The sequence below is a fragment of the Hypanus sabinus genome, chromosome 6 (genome assembly GCF_030144855.1).
Source record: "Hypanus sabinus isolate sHypSab1 chromosome 6, sHypSab1.hap1, whole genome shotgun sequence".
Lineage (NCBI taxonomy): Eukaryota > Metazoa > Chordata > Chondrichthyes > Myliobatiformes > Dasyatidae > Hypanus > Hypanus sabinus.
The window spans coordinates 123637359-123659564 of record NC_082711.1 but is presented as its reverse complement, the minus strand read 5'-3'; the positions used below and the strand labels follow the sequence as shown (position 1 = coordinate 123659564).

Here is a 22206-nt window from a genome sequence, read left to right as displayed (position 1 = left end):
CCGAAATTACAAACAGTACACAATATGTGATTAAACGATTGAGCTTTATAATTCTTACTTTGACTATAGGGTTAGTAAAGAAAACAAAAAAAAGAAAAAGGGCCCACTCTCTCCATTTGCGTCTTCTCATCTCTCCCCAGCAAAAGACCATGGAAATCTCTCTTCCAGACTCACAAGAAAGAACATTTCTGTCATTGGATAGCTCTCCAAAACCCTAAACATTAGTCTAGTCATAACCTAGTCAAACTCTAGTCATAACCTAAACATTGCTGCTACAGAGAAACCATTACCTCAGCAGTGAAACATTGCAGAGAGGCCATTACATTAGCAGTGAAATCTTACAGCGTGTTGCACTTGTGACCCACTACAGGGTTCACACTGGGGAAAAAGTTTCAATAAGCTGCATGCTGATATTTGTCCATCACCGTTGCTGAATGCAATTTTGAGAGTGACTGTTGGTGCTGAACTCTGCAATTATTGCTGCTGCTCACCACACCAGTTCTGCACCCTCGTCGCTGGGCATGGGAGGAGTTTCTTCTGCTGCATATTCACCTTTAATGGGACCAGAGATTAATATTCTGGATATGAGACAATTAAATTCAGTTCTATTTTAAACTCTGTCTCCGATACTTAGTGAATTTATAACAGACCTGGTGTGCAGTAGAGAGTCAACTCAGGGCAGCTGGACCCTGCCAATGATTCTGTTCTCTGGCAGTCCTTTTAAATCCTCCCCTGTTGTTCATCTCTAGCTCTCCCTGTGGTGATGGGTTCCAAACAGTCACCACAGTGTAAGTGAAGAGGTTTCCCTTGAATTTTCTGCAGACCGAAGAAGTCGAGAAGGGAATCACGAGTGGGGCGTAGCAACGAATGACAGAGTAGCAACATTTGGAAGCTGATTGACAGAGAAAATCTTTCGGTTGTCTGACTGATGACACAAACAATACTTGTGGTGAGGTGCTCCAGTGGTCGAGGCACATGTGTTTGCTGGGAATGGTTTTATCTTTTGAGTGACGTCTTCCTGCATATTTATCCTGTAATATATCTGGATGGTTATTCTCCATTGTCCTATCTGTAATAATGTTTGATTCTCTATAATTTGTAAGATTTTGTCTCTAAAGCTGGATCAGACTTGAATTTATGGTGTCTTTATGAAGTGGTGAAGGGCATTCATGAGTTTGTATTTTATAGCAAGATTTTGTAAGTGATATTTGCCACTTGATTGTACCTTTGTAAGTAATCAGATTGAGTTAAACTGCTGCAGGATCCTGGAATGTGTTGGATTGTGTCTAGTTTCTCTTGCCATTTTCTGCACTTACTGCCTTATTTGATTGTCTTTTCATGTATTTTTGATTTTTTTTCCCCTTTTGTTAACCACCTTGTCCTGTATTTCTGCAAGAGACCCCTCTGTTTCTGGGAAAAGGTCTCCAACTCTCAGTCAGGTGCTCAATGCCTCCTTGTCACCATCTCATCTACTCAGATCATTGGGATGACTCCCATGGAGGGTCATACTCATTCCACTGGTTAATGTTTTCTTCCATAGTGATGATTCATTTTTCTCAGTTGGCCTCTCATTTAAGTTTTCTGGTCTGTATTTCTTACCACGATTGTATATACTCACATGGAGTGCTGAATCCTGTTCATTTTTGATGAAAAGATATATTTAGAAGTTTTTTCTGACTGTGTTTTTTCATGTGTGTTATTTTTCTATCTCCTTCTGTCCAAGGTAGTGTTAATCTAAGTGGGTTTGAGTATAAATAGTCTTCTCTAAAGTTTTCTAAAGTTCTTACTTTGTAAATTTTACTAATTGAAACAGGAGCAAGATATTTTTGTAAAAAATAAAGTAAATATCGGTATTGATGTAAGTGTTTATTGCCTTTGTTGTATTTCTTAACTGCTGAGCTCTGGTTGGTTTTTTAAGCCTTGAACTAAATTTTGTCAAAGGTTTTTCCTATTTTGCATTACCTTCTATTTTCTTCGCATGTTGATTTTCAAGATATGTCGGTATCAAGAGTCCCGATGAAGGGTCTTGGCCTGAAAAGTTGATTCCCATCCATAGATGCTGTCTGACTTGCTGAGCTGCTCCAGCACTTTATGTGTAGTTCTCTAGATTTCTAGCATCTGCAGGTCCTCTTGTTTCCCAGATACTTATGTTTCTTGAAAGGACAAGCGAAGAACAAGATGGTAGTGGGGTTGTGTGGCTCTGTTGGTAAAATATTAAATAAAATCATTAGGAAGAAGTGGCACAGGGCTGGAAGGTGAAGAATCTGTGGGTAGAATTAAGGAACGGCAAATGTAAAACAAAAATCCCGGATGGGAATTGTATGGATACCTCCAAACAGTAGTAAGTATGTGGTCCACAAATTATAATGGGAGATAGAAAATGTGTGCCACAAGGGCAATGTTACAATAGTCATGGGGGATTGTCATGCAGGTGATTGGGAAATTTAGGATGGTGTTGTTCTCAAGAGGAGGAATTCCTAGAATGCCTACAAAATGCTTTTCTAGAGCAGATCGTGGTTGAGCCCACTTGGGGATCAACTATTCTGGATTGGGTGCAGTAATGAACTGGAATTAATTAGGTCACTTAATTTCAAAGAACCCTTAGGGGAAGTGATTTTAATATGATCAAATTCACCCTGACATTAGAGAAGGAGAAGCTAAAGTCAGATGTGGAAATAAAGAGAATTAGAGAGGCATGAGAGGAAAATTGGTCAAAATTGGTTTGAAAAGAACACGGGCAAGGATGAAAACAGAGCAGCAATGGCTGGAATTTCTGGAAGCAATTCGGAAGGCACAGGATATACACAAAGAGGAAGAAATATTGTATAGGTAAGGTGACAAAACCTTAGCTGAAAAGAGAAATCAAAGACAACATAAAAACCAAAGAGAAGTCATGGAGCAAAAATTACTAGGAAGTTAGAGGATTGGGAAGCTTTTCAAAACCAACAGAATGAAACTAAAATAATTAAGAAGGAAAAGATGGAATACATAGGTGAGCTAGCCAATAATATTAAAGAGGATACCAAATTATTCTTCAGGTACATGTAGTGTAAAAGAGAGGTGGAAGTGGATATTGGACCACTGAAAAATGACGCTGGAGAGGTAGTAATGGGATGGGGGTGCAAGGTGATGGCAGATGAACTGAATAAGTATTGTCCATGGCTCTTATCTGTCGAAGATATTGGCAGGGATATGGAAGTCCCAGATGTTAGTGGTCAGAAGGTTACTCAGGAGAAACAGAGACAGTCTGAAGGTAAATAGGTTACCTGGACCAGATGGTGTACACCCCAGAGATCTGAAAGAGGTGGCTGAAGAGATGTGGAGGCATTAGCAATGGTCTTTCGAGAACCGTTTAGGAAATTATATCCTAGGAAGTGTTTTCCTTCACTACTCCCCCCTCCCAGCTTCACCTATCACCTACCACTTCTTCCACCCCTTTAACCCCCAAACTTCTTCCTCTGGCGTCTCATCTTTTTTTTTTCCCCAGTCCTGATGAAGGGTCTTGGCACGAAATGTCAACTGTTTACTATTTCGCATATATGCTGCCAGCATTTTGTGTATGTGTTGCTTGAATTTCCATCATCCACAGATTTTTCTCCTGTTTCTGACAAAAACAAAAGTGGGGTCATATAATATAGCAAGAAAATTGTGGGAAATTAGAGGATTTTACATAACCAACATAACCAACAAGAGACATAACCAACAAGAGACAACTAAAAAAACAAATGGGAGAGACAAGATGAAAAATTAAGGTAAGTGAGCCAATAATATTAAGTATCAATAGTTTTTTCAGATATATAAAGAGTAAAATAGAAGCAAGAGTTGATATTGTATCGCTGGAAGATGATGCTGGCGAGTTAGTAATAGAGCAAAGAAATAGTGGCCAAACATAATATTTTGTCAAACTTCACTGTGTAGCACACTAGTAGTATAAGACCATAAGACATGGGAGCAGAATTAGGCCATTCAGCCCCATCAAGTCTGCTCCGCTGTTCTATCATGGCTGATCCCGGTTCTCACTCACCCTATGCACCTGCCTTCTCAGGTGCCCTGACTGATCAGCAAACTATTAGCTTCTGCCTTAAATGCACCCCACCGCCGTCTGTGTCAGAGAATTCCACAGATTCACAGATCTCTGAATAAATAAAATCCTCCTTAACTACTCTAAAAAGTCGCTCCTCAGTTTTGAGGCTGTGCCCTCTATTACGCTACCCCCCACCATACGAAAAGTCCTCTCCTCATCCACCCTATCTTGACCTTTCCACATTCGGTGGGTTTCAGTGCGATTTACCCCCCCCCCCCCCCAATACCTGCATTTATTAAACAGGTCAGTGCAGGAGTACAGGCCCAAGGCTGGCAAATGCTACTCATATCTTAACCCCTTCATTCCTGGAATCATCTTCTTGAACATCCTCTGGACCCTCTCTAATGACAATACATGTTTTCTGAGATGTGGGTCTAAGGATACTCTAAGTGTGGCTGAAGTTGTGTCATATAAAGTATCAGCATCATCTCCTTGCTTATATATTCTACTTCACTGAATTAATGCCAGCATTGCATTTACCTTCTTTACCACAGACTCAACCTGTAAATTAACCTTCTGGGAGTCTTGCCCAAGGACTCATATTTCCTGCTGTACTTCTGTTGTTTGAGCCTTTTCCCCAATCGGATAATAGTTCACTCTTGTTCCATTTGCTAAAATGCGTTATCATACATTTCCCAAAATTGTATTCCAACTGCCACTTTTTTGCCCATTCTTCAAATCTGTCTGTGGCCTGTTGCAATCACATTTCTTCCTCAGCACTACGAACATCTCCACCTATCTTTGTATCATCTGCAATCCTTGTCACAAAGCCATCAGTTCCATTATCCAAATCATTGACAAACAATGTGAAAAGTAATGGACCGAATACTGACCCCTGAAGACCACTAGTCACTGCTAGCCAACCAGAAAAGGCTCCTTTTATTCCCACTCACTGCCTCTTGGCTGTCAGCCATTCCTCCATTAATGCCAATGATTTTTTTTCTCATTTTTATCCTGTATATCCTGTTTTTATCTGTCTCATGTGTGACACCTTATCAGATACCTTCTGAAAATCCAAGTAAATGATATCCACCGCCTTTCATTTTGTCTATCCTGCTTATTACTTCCTCGAAGATCTCTAACAGACTTGTGAGGCAGATTTCCCTCAACAGAAGCTATGCTGTCTGACTTATTTTTTCATTAGTCTCCTAGTACCCCAAAACCTCATCTGATATAGTAGACTCAAATGCTTTCCCAGCCAATGAGGTTATAATTTGCTTTTTTTGCCTTCCTCCCTTCTCAAAGAGTAGATTGACATTTGCAATCTTCCTGTCCTCCAGGACTATGCCAGAATCAAGTGATTCTTGACTGGTCATAACCAATGCATCTGTTATCTCTTCAGCAGCCACTCTCAGGACTGTTGGAAGTAGTCCATCTGGTCCAGTTGACTTATCCGCTTTAAGAACCTAAGTTTGCCGAGCACATTTTCCTTTGTAATAGCAATGGCACTCACTCCTGCTCCCTGACTCGGATCTCTGGCACGCTGCCAGTGTCTTCCACAGAAAAGATGGATGCAAAGTACCTATCAAGTTCATCTACCATCTCTTCCCCATTTCTACCGCATGAGCATCATTTTCCAATGGTCCAATATTAACTGGCGCCTCCCTTTCACATTTTTTATAACTGGTTTATATTATTGTCCATTTTGCCCTCTTATCTCACCTTTCTCCTTCTTATAGCTTTGTTTTCAGTCCCTGTTGTTGGACTTTAAAAGCTACCCAATTATCTAACTTCCTACTCACTTTTGCTACCTTATATACAGTTTCCTTGGCATTTATACAGTCCTTAACTTACTTTGTCAGCCATGGTAGCCTAGCCCTACTGTTTGAGAACTACTTCTGTGGGATATACCTATCCTGTACATTATGAACTTCTCCCAGAAACGTCAGCCATTTCTGCTCTGGTGTCATCTCTACCAGTATCCTTCTCCAATCCACCTGGGGAATCACCTCTCTCATGCCTCTGTAATTCCCTTTATTCCATTGTGATAATAGGAATGTGACCCCTGCTTCTCCCTCACAAATTGCAGAAGGAATTCAATCATACTATGGTCACTGCCTTTTAATGATTCCTTTTGCATTAACCTCCCTGATAAGATCTGGGTTATTACACAACACCCAATCTAAGATAGCAGTTGCCCGAGTAGGCTCAACCATCAGCTGCTCTAAAAAGTCATTTCGCAAGCATTCAATACATTCTCTCTCTTAAGATCAGACACAAATCTGACTTTCCCAATTCTCCTGCAGATTGAAGTCGCCCACTACATTAAATTTATAACATAAATGCCGAACATTCAGGAGTATCTGGGGCAGAAGTGAGGATAAATGCTTTTACCAAGGAGAAAAACTGTTTTGGAAGTTGAAAGGCCTGAAGGTAGATAACACTCCTGGACCAGTCGGTGAACACCCCAGGGTTCAGAAAGAGATTGTGAAGGCATTAGAGTCATAGAACACTACACCACAGGAAAATGCTATTTGGCCAATCTAGTCCGTGCCAAAGCATTAATCTGCCGAGTTCCAACAACTTCCACCTGAACCACAGCCCTCCATATCCTTCTTATCCATGGGCCTAAGCAAACTTCTTTTAAAGGTTGAGATTGTCCCTGCCACTTGCTCTGGCAGCTCGTTGCATATTCTCTCTGTGCATCTGAATGAAGAAGTTCCCCATTAGTTTTCTCTTAAAGTAATGAGTAATGATTTATCACCAATCACTAGATTTTAGAACGGTTCTGGCAGAGCAGAGAGTTGCAAATGTCACTCCGCTCTTTAAGAAGAGAGGGAGGCAGTCTGATCTCAGTGATCAGGAAGATGTTAGAGTGTATTAAGGGTGAGTTTCTTGGGTTCTGTTGTAATTGGGGATGCATGATGAAGTAGGCCAAAGTCAGCAATTTCCTTTAGAGGAAATTGTGTCTGACAAATCTCTCGGAATAGTTTGAGGAAATAACAGGCAACATAGATAATGCACAGGCAGTGGATGTCGCTTGCTTGGATTTTCAGATGTTTTCAGGGAGGCAGAAGAAACAACAAAGATTTTGCTTCCTGAATACCTTTAGGTGTATCTTATGAATTTTAGGCTACTGATCATGAAAATCACCATGAAATTTCTCTATCACGCACCATTTTTTGAAATCACTTATGTTTATTAATTCAATCCATAATTCAAGTCAATTAAAATGTTGCCTACAATGTAAGCTGGAAAGTTTCCTATCTTGTCCAGGCATGCTTAGGTCGCATGGCTGCTGCATGGCAGGACAGGTCTTTGTAATAATTATTAGGTTATTAGACTGTAAGGATGGAATTTGCTATCACCAGGCACAAAAAATTCTATGATGGATTTTGGTATTTGAGACGGATGCTTTCCAGAATAACTGCTGCCAGGATTAAGGAAAGCATTTTTGTTGGTCCACAAATCAAACAGGTCATCAATGATAGGCAATTTGAAGAATTTCTAGTGGGACCGGAGAAAATCACATGGAAGGCATTCAAGGAAGTTGTTGAAATTTTCTTCAGCATCTATAGAGCACCAAACTACATGCAGCTGGTTGAAAGCATGCTCCAAGCATATAAAACCATGAAATGTAACATATCACTATAGATTCATTTTCTGCATTCCCATTTAGACTTCTTCCCTGCAAATCTTGGTGCTGTTAGTGACGAGCATGGTGAAAGGTTTCACCAGGACATTGCAGTCATGGAGAAAAGATACCAGGACAACTACAATCCACCAATGCTGGTGAATTATTATTGGACACTTAAGCAAGAAGCCTCAGACACTGAGTACAAATGAAAATCATTAAAATATTTTTAACTTAGTTGAATTATTGCAAAGTATCAGCGCCATTATGCAATTAAACACATTATATTCAATAAAAGTTAATGCTTCTCCAAATTCCTACGTGATACAAGTAGTCTGAAATTATATTTGTGTTCATCTTCAAACAGTCTATCATAAACAAAAAAAAATTCTGAGGAAGCAACACTTATGGAAAAATTTGTTTTCCAGTGCAATTATAGGAGAGTTAAACTGACCTCAGTGGTCAGGAATATGTTCGAGTGTATTAGGGGCAAGTTGTTTGGGTACTGTAGTTGAGGAGGCATGGTGAAATAGGCCAAACTCAGCAGGATTCCTTCAGAGGAAATCGTGTGTGACAAATCCCTTGGAATATTTTGAGGAAATAACAGGCAAGATAGATAAAGCAGGGGCAGTGGATGTTGTTTGGATTTTCAGATAATCTTTAACAAGGTACCCCATGCAAGGCTTACTGAGAAAGTAAGGAGGCATGGGATCCAAGGGGACATTGTTCTGTGGATCCAGACTAGTGGTGTGCCTCAGGGATCTGCTCTGGGACCCCTGCTCTTCGTGATTTTTTTTAAATGACCTGGATGAGGAAGTGGAGGGATGAGTTAGCAAGTTTCCTGATGACACAAAGGTTGGGGGTGTTGTGGATAATGTGGAGGGCTGTCGGGAGGTTACACCTGGATATTGATAGGATGCAGAACTGGGCTGAGAAGTGGCAGGTGGAGTTCAACACAGATAAGTGTGAGGTACTTTATTTTGTTAGGTCAAATATGGTGCCAGAATATAGCATTAATGCAAAGTCTCTTGACAGTGTGGAGGATCAGACGGATCTTGGGGTCTGAATCCATAGGACACTCAAAGCTGCTACACAGGTTGACTCTGTGGTTAAAGGGCATACGGTGCATTGATCTTCCGTGGGATTGAGTCTAAGACCTGTGAGGTAACGTTGCAGCTATATAGGACCCTGGTCAGAACCCACTCGGAGTAATTTGTTAAATTCTGGTCACCTCACTACAGGAAGGATTTGGAAACCATAGGAAGGGCGCAGAGGGGATATACAAGGATGTTGCCTGGATTGGGAGCATACCTTATGAGAATAGGTTGAGTGAACTCAGCCTTTTCTCCTTGAAGCGATGGAGAATGAGATGTGACCTGATAGAGTTGTATTGGGATGAGAGGCATTGATCTTATGGACAGACAGAGGCATTTTCCCAGGACTGAAATGGCTAACACGAGAGGGCAGTTTTAAGGTGCTTGGAAGTAGGTACAGAGGAGATGTCATGGGTAAGTTTTTTTTATGCATAGAGTTGTGAGTGTGTGGAATTGACTGCCAGCGGCGGTGGTTGAGGCAGAAATGATAGGGTCTTTTAAGAGTCTCCTGGATAGGTACATGGAGCTTAGTGAAATAGAGGGCTATAGGTAAGCCTAGGTATTTCTAGGGTAAGGGCATGTTCGGCAGAGCTTTGTGGGCCGAAGGGCCTGTATTGTGTTGGAGGTTTTCAATGTTTCTAAGGTGCTGCACGTGGGGCTGCACAAGATCACAGCTAATGGAATTACAGGAAAGATACTTGTACAGATTAAAGATTGGCTGACTGATGGGAAAAAGAGACAGAACCATGTGGGCAATTCTCTTTTGCTGTCGGTAACAAGTGGTGTTCCATAGGGGTCAGTATTGAGACCGCATCTTTTCATGTTAAATCTGAATGCTATTGGTGACAGAATTGATACCTTGGTGATGAACTTTGCAGTTGATACAAAGATAGGTACGGGACAGGTAGTTTAGAGCAAAGCGAGAGTCTGCAGAAGCACTTCAATAGGTTTGGAGAACAGGCAACGAAGTAGCAGATAAAATACAGTGTATGCAAGTGTACGGTCATGTACAAATGGTAGAAGGAATAAGGGCATAGAAAAAAATGGGAGAGAATTCAAAAATCAGAGGTGCATAGGTACTTGGGAGTCCTTGAGCAGGAGTCCCTAAAGGTTTGCCTGCAGATTGAGTTGATTAAGGATGACAACTGTAATGTTAGCATATGAAAGCAAAGATGTGATACTGTAGCTTTATAACTATTTGGTCAGATCGCTCTTGGTGTATTGTAAGCAGTTTCCAACCTCCTATCTGAGAAAAAGATGTACTCGTATTGGAGCGGGTCTGGAGAAGGTTTGCGAGCATGATTCAAGGAATTAAAGAGTTAATGTTTGAGGAGCAGAGATGAGGAAGTCAGGGAGCAGTAAATCTTTGGAATTCGTTGCCAGGGACGAGTAGAGGCCAAGTCATTGAATGTGTTTTAAATGGATGTTCAAAGATTATGGGGGGAAGGCAGGAGAATGGGGTTGAGGGAGGTAGTCAATTGGACACGAAGGAATGGCGATGCAGATCGATTGGCTGAGCAGCCTTTGTCTCATATCTCATGGTCTGAAGAAGAAGCTAATGAGGTTGCATTAGGGTTAGAGTGTTGTTAGGGTATCTGCACCTGGATTATCATATTCAGTTCTGGTCGTTCTGCTATAGGAGAAAGGACGTTAAGCTGGAACACGTGTAGTGGAGATTTACGAGAATGCTGCCAGTACTCGAGGCTCTGAGTTCTGGAGAGATATTGGGCAGGTTTGGACTTCACACCATGAAGTGCAGGAGATTGAGGCTGACATTATGCAGGTGTTCCAAACCATGAGTGTGCAGAAATGGGGAGTGCGTGCAGTTGAGTAAACTTGGACTTTTCTCCTTGGAGTGACAGAGGATGAAAAGTGACCAGATAGAGGTGTATAAGATGATGAGAGGCATTTGTCGTGTGGATAGTCAGAGGCTTTTCCTAGGGCTGAAATGGCTGCCACAAGAGGGCACTGGTTTAAGGTGCTTGGGAGTAGGTACAGAGGAGATGTTGGGTAATTTTTTTTATGCATAGTGGTGAGAGCGTGGAATGTGCTGCTGGCAACGACTGCCGGAAGTAGATACGATAGGGTCTTCACTCTTATCTGGCTTCACCTTTCATCTATCAGCTTGGACTCTTTCCAATCCCCACACCATCTTATTCCGGCTTCTCGCCAGTTCCAGTCCTGATGATGAGTCTCAGCAGGAAATCTCTATTTGCTTTAACCCCCTCTACAGAAGCTACCTGACCTCCTGACTTCCTCCAACATTTTGTGTACGTTACTCTGCATCTCCAACATCTGCAGAAACTCATTGAGACAGAATGCAGAGACTACATCGGGTCTCACGAATGTAGAGGAGGCCACACCTGGAAAACTGGAAACAGTAGGTGACCCCAACAGTCACGATGTTGTAAAGTTGCTTCAGGTAGAAGGACTGTTTGGGATCCTGACTAGTGGTGACAAGAGTGGTTTGGGGCAGGTCTAGCACTTCATCCTCTTGCAGAGTTGGCTTCCAGCCAACTACACTCCTTATCATTGTAAACCTCTCTCTTTTATGGCCAACACTTCCACTTGGTGGTGATTTGCCATAAAACGGTACCCCCTAATTTGTGGACTCCATTGTCACGAGGAAGCGCTCTGCCGCAATAATGCTGAGAGACAGAAATGTGACACTGCAGCCTGCTGAAATGTTTTTTCAAGATTCAAGGTTGTTTAAATCCATTTCCAGCAAAAAAGTGTAAATGAGATTGAAATGATTATTACTCCGGCTCCAATGCAGCACAAAAACACAATAGTAAAAACGTACGTATATCCACAGCTTATATACTGTGCACAGATTGATTGTATGTCCAAACAGTGATGTTCAGCATAGGATGCCTGCAATTAAAATGACAGACAGGAAATAATAAAGTAGAGGTGTTTGGTGGTGTGGAAGTGGGCTGAGTGGATAGAGGTATTTCTCAGCCTTACTGTTTCAGAAAAATAGCGGTCCCAGAGGCTGGTAGTCTTGGTGAGGATGCTGCGTAGTCTACCCCCCAATGGGAGTGAGACAAATGGTCCATGAGCGGGATGGGTGGATGTAGATTATGAAAATCAGGTTGGTGCTTGCTCTCAAGAGAGGGAATTTGGAAAATACCAATGAGATGCCTTTTAGAACAGCTTGTAATTTTGCCCACTAGGGAGAAGTTAATTCTGGATTGGGTGTTGTGTAATGAACCAAATTTAGGGAACTTATGGTAAAGGAAACGTGGACGCAATGATCATAACATGTTAGAATTCACCCTGCACATTGCGATGGGAAAGGTACAACAAGATGCATCATTATTAGTGGAGTGAGGGGAACTACAGAGTGTTACGATCCAGCAACAATGAATATAGAATTGAGACAGGTTTCTTAGAACAAATAAAACATTTATTAAACACTGCTAAAAATACCCCAAAAGTAAATGAATGACTAACTTAACCGGAAGTCGGCTGCTATACGGCAAACCAAACAGTTCTTAAAGTGAGAAATGCCAACACAGTTCTTTAAAGTAGTATTGCAAAGAAGTCCAAAATGATTTACAGTCAGTTAGGAGAGACGTTCCTTGGAGTAATAAATTCCTTAGTGACGTTATTGCTGATTCCAGCCTAAGTATTTACGACTGAAAGAAATAAAACAGCTTAAAGGCACTGACCTTTCCTTGGTGAAGCTCTGCATCCAACTCTTCCTGCTCTTTTGACAAAGCAGGAGTTATCTTGGGCACAAGTTACTAATTCCTTGCACGAAGATTAATTAAAGGTCAAACTAGTTTTACCGCCGACATCAACTTTCCTTGATCCTCCAGCTTCCTGAACTTTGATAAATCTTCACTCTCCGACTGGACTGAAATGGCATTATTGTAGCAAAACTCCAATAACCTTTGAGACTTAAGGCAGAACGTAAAACTCCACTTTAAAACAAAACTGCGTCATAACATCAAATATGCAGTGCAACGGAGTCACTGATGAATTCAACCATGAACTGCCCCACATCACAGGGAGGGGTTCTCCTTTTATACCCTGTTGAAAAAAAACTGTCACATGACCTCTCACTGGCAGGAAAATTATGTCACTCTACCATCACAAGACCATTATATCATGCCCAGCATAGCCTTAATTACATCATGGTCATGTGACAGGCTCAAGATACCCACGGGTACATAGCAGAAGGACGGGAGAAGAGCTCACCAAAGTTGATTGGATGGGGACACTAGCAGGGATGATGAGAGAATAGCAATGGCTGGAGTTGCTCAACTTGTCAGCCTCAGGGTCGAAGAGAAACACATCATATTCCAACCTGAAGGCCTGAATATCAATTTCACTTTCCAGTAAAAAAAAAATCACTGCCCATCACTATTCCTTCTAATCTCTGGCCATTCACCTTCAAGGTTCTGTAACTATGATGTTATCATGAATGTAATGGAAAGTGAAATTGATATTCAGGCCTTCAGGTTGGAGCCTCGTCCCAACTGCCTGCATCGTAGTCCTCCATACACCCCATTCTGTACTTATCAGAATTTCTGATGTGGTGAAATCAAGCTTACATCTTCCACTTCCAAGGTCAGCTTGTTCTGCTCTCACCAAGCAATGTGAAGAAGCTTCCCCTTGAGGTTCCCCTCAGATATTTCATCTCTCACCCTTAACCTATGACCTCCAGAGGGTCGGGGAACACTGTGTGGAGAGGGAAGGCGGGTGGGGAGTGGGAAGTTGCGGGAGGAGGCAGACATCCATAGAGGTAGAAGTAGGTCAAGTGAGAGAAGGAAACAGAGGGGAGTGTTTATACTTACTATCATTGAATAAAATTATTTTGAATAAGTTACGAACCCTGGACATTCTCAACCAAACTATTGATATAGATGACAAGCAGCAACATGCCTACATAGGCCATGATCCTGGGTCAGAGGTGTCAAACGTCAGAGAGCAGAGATTTAAGCAGAGGATGAAGAGGCTCTGAGGAAGAGATTTTTCACTCAGAAGGTAGTTGAAATCGGGAATACACTGCCCGAGGTGGTGGTGGAGGCAGGTCCCTTCACAACATTACAAAGTGGATGAGCATTGAAACTGCCGAGATACAGTTGGCTATGAACCAAGTGCAGGTAAATGGGACCAGTGTAGACAGTAAGGGATGGTCAGAACAGGTATGGCCGGTCAAGGTGTGATCCACCACTCCGGACATGCTAAACTAACAATAGTGGCACCACAAGGCATTGATTTCAAAACTCCACACCCCGCTCGAACCTGAAATAAACCAGACTGAACCTCTTTGTCATCACTGTGAATATCTGTTTCTGTCAAGGTAACATACAGATTGGTCACTTCTGCTAAACAACTGGCAATTGATGAAGTTCCTGTGTCTTTTTCCATTAATCTTGTTTCCTTACAGGAAAGCTAACCCTCTCACTGTGTCAGAATCAGTGATTAAATCCGGCCCCATACACTCTGCTTTCATCCCTACACATTGTATCTTGAACCATCTCACTGAGGGTCTGATGAGACACAACCCCTGCCCTCTGCACATGCGATCACATCTCCCCTGATTTTGACATTTCAAATACCCTCAGAATGGTTTTCTGATTCAGTCTGAAGGATATGGTACATTCAGCTTGTCCTCAGACCTGACAGACCATGTCTTCCCACAGCTGGTTCCACCTATTGGTGTGTCCACCTCCAGGGAAGCTGCATCTCCACATAAACTCCTCACATGAGACAACAGTCTGTACCCGTGACACAGGAACCAACATCACTGTCACTCTCCTGATATCGTGTCTCACCTGCTCACCTCCGGGTATCCTCCCTCAACAAGCCTCTTCCTCAGTCAACATCTGTGAGATTATAAAAAAATATAATTAAAATGATCTGTCAGGCAGCTCCTGTACCCCTCCACCCCGGACAATGGTTTGCTGGTCAAAACCCTGTAAGTTGACTCGTCGTTCTTGCTGATGAGACCCACCAAGGTCGTGTCATCGGCAAACCTGATGATGTGTTTTGAGCTGTGTGTTGCAGCACAGTCATGGGTCAGCAGAGTGAACAGCAGTGGACTGAGAACACAGCCCTGGGGAGCCCCCGTGCTTAGTGTGATAGTGTTGGAGATGCTGCTCCCAATCCAGACCAACTGAGGTCTCCCAGTCAGGAAGTCTAGGATCCAGTTGCAGAGGGAGGTGTTCAGGACCAGTCGGCTCAGCTTTCCAATCAATTTCTGAGGGATGATTGTGTTGAATGCTGAACTGAAGTCTATGAACAGCATCTGAACGAATGTGTCTTTTTTGTCCAGGTGGGTTAGGGCCAGGTGGAGGGTGATGGCAATGGCATCATCTGTTAAGCAGTTGGGACGGTATGAAAACTGCAGGGGGTCCAGTGACGGGGGCAGCAGAGTCTTGATATGCCTTATGACAAGCCTCTCGAAATACTTCATGATGATGGATGTGAGTGCAACGGGACAGTAGTCATTCAGACAGGACACTGAAGATTTCTTTGGCACGGGGACAATGGTGTCAGCCTTGAGGCACGTTGGAACAGTGGCGCTGCTGAGGGAAATGTTAAAGATATCAATGAGAACATCTGCTAGCTGGTCTGCACATCCTCTGAGCACTCTACCAGGGATGTTGTCTGGTCCAGCAGCCTTCCGTGGGTTGACCCTGCACAGGGTTCTTCTCATGTCGGGCACAGTGAGACACAGCACCTGGTCATTCAGAGGAGGGGTGGACTTCTTCGCCACCACATCATTTTCCACCTTAAAACTGGCGTAGAAGTTATTCAGCGCATCTGAGAAGGAGGCATCACCCGCACAGTCAGATGATGTTGTGTGGTAATTGGTGATGTCCTGGATGCCCTTCCACATGCGCCGTGTGCCGTTGCTGTCCTGGAAGTGGCTGTGGATTCACTGGGTGTGTGCACGCTTTGCCCCTCTGATGGCCCAGGATAGTTTGGCCCTTGCCGTTGTTAGAGCTGCCTTGTCGCCTGCTCTGAAGGCGGAGTCGCGGGACCTCAGCAGTGCACGCACCTCTGCGGTCATTCATGGCTTCTGGTTGGCACGTATAGTGATGATCTTGGACAGAGTGACATCATCAATGCACTTTCTGATGTAGCTGGTCACTGATGCTGTGTACTCCTCTAAGTTGGTAGTGTCGCCATCAGTTGCAGCCTCCCTGAACATGTGCCAGTCAGTGTGCTCAAAGCAGTCTTGAAGAGCAGGCCAGCTGGCCAGGTTTTCACCTGCTTCTGAACTGGTCTAGAGCGCTTGACGAGCGGTCTGTATGCTGGAATTAGCATAACAGAGATGTGGTCTGAGTAATCGAGGTGGGGGCGGTGCTCCGCCCGGTACGCGCTGGGGATGTTTGTGTAAACCAGGTCCTACACATTCTCCCCCCTCGTAGCAAAGAGAGAAAAAAAAGAGGGGTAAATAAATAAATCAGGGATAGGGTAAGAAGGGGAGGAGGGGCATCAGAGAAATCAATGTACATGCCATCAGGTTGGAGGCTACCCAGATGGAATATAAGGTGTTGTTCCTCCAACCTGAGTGTGGCTTCATCTTGACAGTAGAGGAGGCCATGGATAGAGATATCAGAATGGGAATGGGACGTGGAATTAAAATGTGTGGCCACTGGGAGATCCTGCTTTCTCTGGCAGGCAGAGCATAGGTGTTCAGCAAAACGGTTTCCCAGTCTGCGACGGGTCTCACCAATATATAAAAGGCCACACTGGGAGCACTGGATGCAGTATACCACACCGGCTGACTCATAGGTGAAGTGTCACCTCACCTGGAAGGACTGTCTGGGGTCCAGAATGGTGGTGAGGGAGGAAGTGTAAGGGTAGGTGTAGCACTTGTTCCACTTACAAGGATAAGTGCCTGGAGGGATATCAGTGGGAATGGATGGGGGGGAAAGAATGGACAAGGGAGTCTCATAAGGAGCAGTCCCTGCGGGGGGGGGGGGGGGGGAGGGAAAGACGTGCTTGGTAGTGGGATCCTATTGGAGGTGACAGAAGTTACGGAGAATTATATGTTGGACCTGGAGGCTGGTGGGGTGGTAGGTGAGGACAAGGGGATCCCTATTGAGTTGGGTGGCGGGCAGATGGGGTGAGAGCAGATGTGCATGAAATGGGAGAGATGCGTTTGAAAGCAGAGTTGATAGTTGAGGAAGGGAAGCCCCTTTGTTTAAAAAAGGAAGATGTCGCCTTTGTCCTGAAATGAAAAGCCTCATCCTGAGAGCAGATGTGGCGGAGTCAGAAGAATTGTGAAAGGGGGATGGCATCTTTGCAAGAGACAGGGTGGGAAGAGGAATAGTCCAGATAGCTGTGAGAGTCTGTAGGCTTATAGTAGATATCAGTAGATAAGCCGTCTCCAGAGATGGAGACAGAAAGATCAAGAAAGGGGAGGGAGGTGTTGGAAATGGACCAGGTAAATTTGAGGACAGGGTGAAAGTTGGAGGCATAGTTAATGAAGTCAATGAGCTCAGCATGCGTGCAGGAGGCAGCATCAATGCTGTCGTCGGTGTAGCGAAGGAAAAGAAGGGGACGGATACACATATCAACTTAGAACATGGACTGTTCCACAAAGCCAACAAAAAGGCAGGCATAACTGGGACCCATAAGGGTGCCCATGGCTACACCCTTGGTTTGGAGGAAGTGGGAGGAGCTAAAGGAGAAATTATTGAGAGTAAGAATTAATTCTGCTAGACGGAGGAGAGCGGTGGTAGAGGGGATTTGGTTAGGTCTGGAATCCAAAAAGAAGTGGAGAACTTTCAGACCTTCCTGTTGAGGGATGGAGATATATAGAGACTGGACGTCCATGGTGAAAATAAGGCAGTGGGGGCCAGGGAACTTAAAATCATTGAACAAATTCAAAGCATGAGAAGTGTCACGAACATAGGGAACATAGGTGGGAAGGGATTGAACAAGGTGGGATAAAACAGTGTCAATGTATGCAGAAATGTGTTTGGTGGGGCAGAAGCAAGCTGAGACAATGGGTCTACCTGGACAGGCAGGTTTGTGAATCTTGGGTAGGAGGTAGAGACAGGAAGTGCAGGGTGTGGTAACTATGAGGTTGGTGACAGTGGATTGAAGATCCCCAGAGATAAGGTTGGTGATGATGTGGGAAACAGTGGCCCGGTGCTCCTTAGTGGGGTCATGATCGAGGGGTAAATAAAAGGAGGTATCAGCGAGTTGTTGCTGTGCCTCAGCAAGGTAGAAGTTAGTACGTCAGACTAAACAGCGCCCCCTTATCAGCGGGTTTTATAGTGAGGTTGGGATTGGTGCAGAAGGAGTGGAGAACAGAGCGTTTGGAAGGACTGAAGTTGGAATTGGAACAAGGTGTGGTGAAGTCAAGATGGTTGATGTCCCGTCAGCAGTTACCAATAAAGAGATCCAGAGCAGGCAGAAGACCAGAGCAGGATGTCCATGAAGAGAAGGAGGGTTGAAGACGGGAGAAGGGATCATCGGTGGGGGTGGGAGAGTCCTTGCCGAAAAAGTAGGCTCAAAGACAGAGCCGGCAGAAGAAGAGTTCAGCGTCACAGCGAACGTGGAACTCGCTGATGTGTGGGTGAAGGGGGACAAAGGTGAGGTCCTTACTGAGGACAGAGAGTTGGTGGTTGAAGGGGATGGTAAAGACCCGGCATGGATGAGAGCTGGGATCAGAGGGAGGAGGGAGGCTGGTGGTGTCAGTGGAAAGGGGAGGGTAGGGGTGAGAGGAAGATGGAGCCTCTGAGGGCCCATTAGCTGATGATGGGATCTAAGGGAGAGGGGATTGTAGAGTGGTGGGGGGGGGAAGGGGAGACAGCAGTCAAAATAGCTGAATGTTAAGACCTGGCCTGGAGTTCAAGGCTGGAGTTGCAGCTGGAGGCTGCACAATCACTTTGAAGGTGTCCATGGTCATTGGAACCTGCATTGATGGCGCTGGAGTCTGGGTTTTGAATATGCCCCGGGTTGCTGGAGCAGCTGAGATCAACGGTCAGGGCAGTAATCTGAAGTTCATGCCTGCTAGTGACGGAGCCGGCAGGCTCTGGGGTCTGCAGACAGAAGATCTTGCGATCTTTGCAGGACGTGACAAAATCAAAGAAACAGCGATTGTACGCATGGATCCGACGGAGGATGAAATAACGGACATGTCCATTACAAACAGCGAAGTAAGTGTCCCGAAGGCATGGAAGAGATTATGATAGGGACACCAGGTACCTCCTCATGGAGGAGATTATCACCCTCAGAGCTCCATGGGAGAAACAACGGGAGACAGAGCTATTTGAATGTGAGTACCTGGGATCCTCAGAAGGTCCAAATTGAGAAGCTTGAAAACAAATTCTGAAGCCAACTGGAGTCAGTTGGTGGCAGAGACACCTTCCAGGGAAGGATATATGGCTGTAATAGTGGGTCTGGGCCAAAATATGATCACAAAGTTGAAGGGCCAAAGAAGTTATAGATGGGGAGCAGTGAGAGAGGGTTTCACTGAACTCCCATCGAAGAGAAGATTTAAACTTCTTCAGTGTAGGCAGCACTGGCAGAGGCTTTGCAATAGTGAATTTGAAAATGCAAACATGAGGAAATCTGCAGATGCTGGTGTTATGAATGTACCACAGCTCTGAGGGGCCGAAGGGGCGGGAGCAGCCCCTCCTTCCGGAGAATCGCAAGAGCACTATTAATTCAGGTCTCGGACCCAGGCAAATGAGAGACAATGTAACGGTTTTGGCCATGGCTCTTAGAGACACCTGTGCTGAGAGCATGACCCTGCTACGTGACAGCTACCACGGATATGGACACCCTCAGGCAATGTGGGGGTGGGGATTGCATCACCCTACTTTGATGGACATCTACAACTCCGCAAGTCAAGATAAAAGGGGACTGCAAAAGGCGGTACCCCAGAGAGACGCACAAGAAGGATTTGATCGCTCAACGCTCCCGTGATAGCTGGAAGCCAGTCAAAAGCCACATGCTTTTGATGGCACAAAAGTAACTTCTCTGCCTGGGGAGCAGGTGGCTGATAATACCGAGAAGGACTTCGAACTAATAACAGGGAAACAACGCTCCTCTGATTCAACGGTGTTGCTTCATCAAAGACAAAGTTTTTCCCGTTTTTTCGTCAAAGGCAAGTTTTGTCGTTTCTCCTCACTCTCTCTGAAAAACGTGAAACCCAGCGATTCCCCAAAAAGACTGAAGGCTGCAGACTTCTGAGTGACTTTTATATTTCCAACGGACAATATATTATCCCCTAGACAACAGTCGAGATTATTTCTTAATGATGATTATTGCTATAACCGCGCTTTAGATTGAGTTTTGCCGATGTATATGTTCTGAATGTTTGTATTAACCTTACTTTTGTGCCCCCCCCCCCTTTTATGATTAAAACGTTCGAAAATAGTGCCATCAGACTCCAACGGACCTCTCTATCTTTGCTGGTGAGTTATCCAGTTACGGGATACGTAACAACTTGGGGTTTCTCGTGTCGGGATTTGACACCAAATTGGGAGGCTAGTGAATCGGGCTTGTAGTCCAAAACTTGAATCTGGTTACGTGGGTAGCCAGACGGGAAACCAGCAAAGATGGACGTGGGTGAGTTTATGAAAAACCCGACTGTAGGGGCGCTAGAGGCGGCCACCAAATCAGAATTGTTAAATTTGGCGAAGGGGTTGAACCTCGCAGAAGTGAAGTCGTCCATGAAAAAAGTGGGAGGTGCGAAGGGCCATAACTCAGTATTACGTTGGGAAGAATGTGGTTGAAGATGAGGTATTGGAAGATATCCCTGAAAAGGTACCATCAAGTGGGACGGTTCAGTTAGGGATGGAGAAATTAAGGCTGGAACATGAAATTAAGTTAAAAGAGCTGGAAGCGGCTGAGAGAGAGAAAGAAAGAGTTGAGAGAGAGAGAGAAAGGGAGCAGGCGTTTCACCTAAAGGAGCTAGAGGTGACACGGGACCATGAGCTCCAACTAAAGAGGTTAGAGGTGGAAAGGGAGCAGGACCAAGCTGAGAGGCAAAGACAGCATGAAATTCAGCTAACGGAGCTAGAAGCAGCCGAGAAAGAGAAACAGAGGCAACATGACTGGGAGATGGAGAAGGTAAGGAACGAGCGAAGAGATCAAGAGTTAGACCGAGCGGAGCGGTTTAATGTTAGTAGGGAGTTGAGATTGGTACCCCCGTTCGAGGAGACAGATGTCGATAGTTATTTCTTGCTTTTTGAAAAGGTGACAGTAAATATCAGAAGTGGCCAAAAGAGCAGTGGGTGGCGTTGTTACAAAGTGTGTTAAAGGGGAAGGCCCAACGAGCATATGCGGCGCTGTCCCTGGAGGAGGGAGAAGCGGAGAATTTTGCTGAAGTAAAGGAGGCCATTCTCCGGGCTTACAAATTGGTACCTGAGGCCTATAGACAAGGTGGAAAGGTGATTGGCAAAAGGGATACAGAGCTGGAGAAGGGAAAGGATCATGGGATGGGAGTCCTAGGGAGAAAGGGGGAGGGCAGCACCGGAGGGAGATGGAGAACAGGCAGAGTGATGGGCAGAAAGAAAGAAAAAAAGGAGGGAGGAATAAATCAGGGATGGGGTAAGAAGAGGAGGAGGGGCATTAACAGAAGTTAGAGAAATCAATGTTCATGGCATCAGGTTGGAGGCTATCCAGATGGAATATAAGGTGTTGTTCCTCCAACCTGAGTGTAGCTTCATCTTGACAGCAGAGGAGGCCATGGATAGACATATCAGAATGGGAATGGGACGTGGAATTAAAATGTGTGGCCACTGGGAGATCCTGCTTTCTCTGGCGGACAGAGCATAGGTGTTCAGTGAAACGGTCTCCCAGTCTGCGTCAGGTCTCCCCAACAGATAGAAGGCCACACCAAGAGCACCGGACACACTCACCAACCATACAACCAACTCACAGGTGAAGTGTTACCTCACCTGGAAGGACTGTCTGGGGCCCTGAATGGTGAAATGCGAGCGCTCTCCCACAGGTGATGTCACCCACCAATGCGCCTGACGTCACACATGGGCTCCCCACACCGAGATCTGCCATGAAGTGCACAGTGTCTTCCGTCACCCACGCGCTGGTGAGCTCGAGCTTGGTCGGTTTAACGGCTGAGCTAATAATCACGTGACCACCCCTCCCCCACTGCTGACAGCCAACGGTTCAGAAGCTGCCTTATTCCCATTGGTGCGTTGGAATGTCAATCACTGGTTACAACTAATAACGGAAGCGGACAAGCCGAGAGGGCATCACCCCCACTGAGTTCGTCTCCCGCTGCAGCGCCTAAATCCCGTCAGGGAGGGACAAATCTCAAAGGAAATATCCTGTTTTTTGATTTATTTCCATTTTCCTCCGAGGGAAGTTGGGGGTGTTGGTGAAGTGTCTCCTGTGGCCGGAGTCTGATGTATCGCTGGGTGGCAGGAGGAGACCGTTGGTTCGATCCTGGTTCTCCGTGGAGGGAGAGGGGGTGAATTTTGAGAAAAGTACTCAATAGGATCACC

General features: G+C 44.8%; 1 long non-coding RNA gene across 7 annotated transcripts; it reads right to left on the bottom strand.

Annotated features, from left to right (window-relative positions):
* Positions 1-25: 25 nt before the first annotated feature.
* Positions 26-21808, bottom strand: LOC132395811 (uncharacterized). Of its 7 annotated transcripts, XR_009512752.1 has the most exons (4): positions 21640-21808; positions 14542-14592; positions 1963-2200; positions 26-1633 (listed from the first exon to the last, which is right to left on the bottom strand). It is a non-coding gene; the product is annotated as an uncharacterized LOC132395811 (long non-coding RNA). The 7 variants fall into 7 exon arrangements; XR_009512748.1 differs by having other exon boundaries at positions 26-2200; XR_009512753.1 differs by having other exon boundaries at positions 26-2200; positions 14550-14592.
* Between the last annotated feature and the right edge of the window lie 398 nt (positions 21809-22206).